General features: G+C 31.6%; 1 protein-coding gene across 1 annotated transcript in view; it reads right to left on the bottom strand.

Moving 5' to 3' along the window:
- Positions 1 to 24, bottom strand: part of LOC137644274 (uncharacterized) — a 7,013-nt gene extending 6,989 nt beyond the window's left edge. Inside the window, exon 1 of the mRNA XM_068377269.1 lies at positions 1 to 24. This exon is cut by the window's left edge and continues 54 nt beyond it. The gene's annotated coding sequence lies outside the window, so the exon portion shown is untranslated.
- Positions 25 to 5,000: the final 4,976 nt, after the last annotated feature.

Raw genomic sequence — 5,000 nt, 5'->3', positions numbered from 1 at the left:
AGGAGCTTTATATACCATACTTCACATGAAAAGTGGGCGGAGTTTATGGTATTTAATCTCTCTCTCTCTCTCTCTCTCTCTCTCTCTCTCTCTCTCTCTCTCTCTCTCTCTCTCTCTCTCTCTCTCTCTCTCTCTCTAATCCTGCTTATTTTGTGTATTTGTCTCCACCCCCTTGGTCAACATAAACTTAACCTTACCTGGAAAACTCACCCGGCAATGTTACGTGGAATTACGTAAATGAAACTGGTTATATTGTTCGAAGATCGGGGAGTGCATGACATGTGGTTTTAAGTGATCTCTCTTTTGAACCTTATAAAGAGACGTGTTTGCTTAGATGAGTGTGTAGTTTCTTGTATGTTTAAACTTCATTGTCTGTTTCCTTTTGTTCTTTTCCGTCTTGACGATTTCAAGCTTTTAATTTTAATTCGATTTCTTACCGGAGACATACATCTGATGTTGTATATTTCTCGATACCAGAGATTAATTATTATAATCATATTACTCTTGTTGTTGTTGTTGTTATAATTCAAGCTTTTAATTTTAATTCGCTTTTTACCGGAGACATACATCTGATGTTGTATATTTCTCGATACCAGAGATTAATTATTATAATCATATTACTCTTGTTGTTGTTGTTATAATGTCTGTAGGAACAATGTAATTGTAAATAAGAAGCTGTAAAAAGCCAGAAGTTGTTTTATTTTGAAAAGCACAATTGATTTGGGTGCGATAGTTCATAAAATTCGTAAAGATCTTTAAAATATTTCAGTTGATATTTTATTATATTTACATGTATTACTTTATATTCCATATTGATAGTTTTACTAATGCTATGGCTCCCTCGAACATTACTGCTCATGCCTTGCGACCAACTAAGCCATCTTCTAAAAAATCTAGTTTTTTGGGTCAGGATTAAAAGTTGTTTTCTTTGAACTAATATGACAAACTGAGAATTAAAGGAGGTTCAGGTAAGAGGAAAAGTTACGGAAAGCAAGCAAAGGGAGTTCCGAGTCTGGCAAACTTTGTAAGAGGCATTTTTAACCTTGGGGTAAAACCGGATTTTGGAAATCCTAAAAATGTAAGAAAAATTATGCTGTTAGATTTGAGTAAATTTCTGTTGATTTAAACAATGAAAAAAAATTGATGGCGAACGCAGTGATAAAAATTCAGAGCAAAGCATATCATTAGAATACAGCTTTATGCGATACATTTTATTTCAAATTAAAACAGGTTCTCAAAGGACAACAAAAGGGTCAGTTTTTTATTTAACCTTGCTTCTCTTTAGACATCCGATGGGAGAAACTATTTTATCAGGCGTTGTCATCCCTTTTAAACCACACCTATCTTAATTCTTTCTCCACTCCTGCTTCAATCGAATTCAATGCGAATAGTTGGGATTTTGTTGCTTTGCTTAAAGATGAGTGTTTGTGGGGGGATGATTAAATGTATAATATTTTTTTTCTATTCTTCTACAAAATTTCTAGGCCTTACGGATAAATTTATCGCCTCTGGTGCATTTGTAATTTAAAGTATCAGAGAATAGCGTCCAACTTTTGTCATTTTAAAGCTAATCCTGTCGTTTGGCCGTCTCATAATTATGTTTCCATATCTGCATCATCTACTGGAAAGCTCCATATGACTTTTGTTTCCTCAAAGACGAATGAGACACCCAATTTGAACAATTTCCCACCACGATTACTTAAGGAAATGGTCCTCTACTCACCTCCCACCTTCGGAGGGTTCATCAATGCCTATTCTCTCTCCTTATATTAAATGATTCTTTCGCACTTCAGCATTCCTCTTGAAGTGATTAAACCATGTGATTGATCTATTAAGTCATACTACTGCTTACGAGATGATCTTTGAAACAACCAAACATTAATCAATTCATTTAAAACCTAGATTCCCACCAGCAGTGTTGTGTGTGCAATGTAGTTAATGCTATCTGAACTATAGCTCTGCTGTGCTTACCTGCCACGATAAAGAATTGTTATTATGTTGATGACATCCTCGTTTGTTGTGTATTCTTGATGGACGTAATGGCAACTTGTGTGGTTATTTCAAGCTGCTTCATTCGTCGAATACTTTATTCTATTAGACGACTTGCTGATGACTGGCGTGTTCGTAAGACAACAATAATCATAAAAACATAAACAAATGAAAGTCGAATATAAATGTTTATAAACTATTAGAATTGTACTAGTCTTGAGGTAGCTTACACATAATCTAATACTGAAATATATATGCAACAGTACTTGTAATCATTAACATGCTTAGTCATACACGTAGGGATGCAAATGATGTTGCACACGATACATTAATGCTATGGTGTTACATAAGCTTTACATATAACTTGTGATTCCTTACGAGTCTCATAAATAACTAGTATACATTAGGGAATTGCGGCCATAATCCGAATAGAATTTTTATTTTATTCTGGGTTGATTGTTCGGTTTGTTTCAATCTTCATAATAATTGAATGAAATGATGTTATCCGAATCTGTAATCCTTTGAGGATTTTTTTCTAGATCATCAACCTAACACAATGTGGTCCTGCAGTCTTGACGCATAAGTGCTATTTTGGCCAAAATTCTTTCTCGTATGGCCTTATAAGAACCACTTTACCACAATGTCTTGTATTTACTACGCGAAGATCAGTAGTGCCTTTTAATTTTCCTCTTCATACTGTTTCTATATCCTGTAATGACTACGTGGAAATCAGTAGCTCCTTTGATTCCTCTTTTCTTAGGTGTTTCTATATCCCTTATTTACTACGTAGAAATCAGTAGTTCCTTTAGTTCTCATTTTCATAGCAGATGATAATAATAATGATAATAATAATAATAATAATAATAATAGTAATAATAATAGTAGTAGTAATTATTATTATTATTATTATTATTATTATTATTATTATTATTATTACTATTACCAAATTTTGTCATCGGCCTGGTTCAGTCTCTCGTGGTGCATCTATTGCTGCCCTTTGGTGCCCTTTTCTTTTCATCCTGTCAGTCCTTTCATCATATTGCCCATTTAATCGGAGTTTGTATCTCTAGAGGAAGGCTAAGAAAGATACGTGTAAGTAGGTTATCAGTATTTGTGTAGAATTAAATTACTATGATTTAAGATAAGTAGACAGATTTCACGAGAAGCCATAATTGCGTTAACATAGAAATCAGTTAATCGAGACTAAGAAATTATAATAATCATGAAGACCTTAATTTTTTATTTTTATTTTTTTTGCAGGTGATAATAATATTGAAGCATTAATTTTTTCGATTTTTTTTTTCAGGTGAGTGTTCCCTTTGCAATGCAGTTCCTCATGCCAGTATCGGTAATGTATCGGTTTTTTTTTTTTTTTTTTTTTTTTTTTTTTTTTTTTTTTTTATGCACCACTACTTCGGTAAAAGAGAAAATATGTCATCATAGCTTACTTCGAGGTTTGCATGTGGTTACGTATTATGCCTTTGTGCATGTTTATATCCTTAGTCAGTTGTATCTCAGTTTTCTATTGGTATGTGACATTTTAATACAACGGTATTCAACACGCGTTGCACTTTTTTGCAGTTACTGTTTTGAAGACTGTGTAACATTTGCTTATATATATATATATATATATATATATATATATATATATATATATATACTGTATATATATATATTTATATATATATATATATACTGTATATATATATTTATATATATATACTATATATATATATATATATATATATATGTGTGTGTGTGTGTGTGTATATATTATATATATACATATATAGATAGATGGATAGATATATAGGCAGATAGATAGATAGATATGCATATATATATACATACATATATATGGATGGATAGATAGATAGATATATAGATACATAGACATACAGATAGATATGCATATATATGCTTGAAATGTTATTATCTTCATACAACTTCATTTTTTAAAGGTTGCAAATGCCCCCGGAAATGAAATAAGAAGTCGAATGTACCAAGTCTTTTCGTATAATCTCAATACATTTTCGAGGTACAATGATGACCACAGTAAAAGGTCTGAAAAATTATCGAAAAGAATCCAACATTAGTTGTTTCTGGCGAGCGAAACAGACGTATGGTTAAACCGACTTAGCGGACACTTTAATAGAAACAAGCTTAAAAATCTTTTTATTAATAAAATCATCACGTTTATGCATATCATGGCTAACGTTAACCAATCCATTTTTTTTCTTTATTAATCATATAAAAATATTACGCCTAGTCAGGTTTTCTCAATATAATAAAACTTAGTTTTTCATAACCTATAACAATGGTTGAAATTTTTCTTGTCCAATTACTATATTTGTTTTGTTTGATTCTGGTGGAATACCTTTGCCCAATATTCCGATATAGGAATGGCTGCAGCATTTATAAGGGATCTTGAAAATGCAGCCTACAAAGTATTCTTGAAAATTATTGACTGAAATATTTTTTAATGGTTTGAATAATTACACTATATTAAGTTTTGCAAATTTAAGGGACATTATTCAATAAGTTATCATAGGGCAAAACCAGTATATTTTGTTTAGACAAAAAGTTTTCTTTTAGTGCCTGAATCGAATTATTAACGATAAACCTCATTCTTGTTTAAATAAATTTCGCAAATTAATATTCTTTTTAGATCTACACATATTGAAAAATTTAAAAATTTTTGTGATTAATATATCTGGAGTAAATTCTTTCATGCTGTCGTGTTTTGAATATTACTATCGTATTTGGTCTTCAACTGCTGACTTTTCAGTTTGGGAAACGAAACTCGTGGTCTATTAAATTCCTTATCCTTGATCTGGTTATTAATCTCTAGCACAGCCGTCCAGTTAGTTCTTTTTAGACGTTCCATCAGATTTTTCATAATTCTGACCTTCCTTGTCATTCAGATCATCCCAGACTATACCACCGGTACATGATAACATAAACCCTCTGTAACCTATTTTATGTGGAGTCCAGTTCAGTTTATACCTTTT

Source organism: Palaemon carinicauda, chromosome 1 (genome assembly GCF_036898095.1).
Source record: "Palaemon carinicauda isolate YSFRI2023 chromosome 1, ASM3689809v2, whole genome shotgun sequence".
NCBI lineage: Eukaryota > Metazoa > Arthropoda > Malacostraca > Decapoda > Palaemonidae > Palaemon > Palaemon carinicauda.
This window is presented reverse-complemented; position numbering and strand designations above follow the sequence as displayed.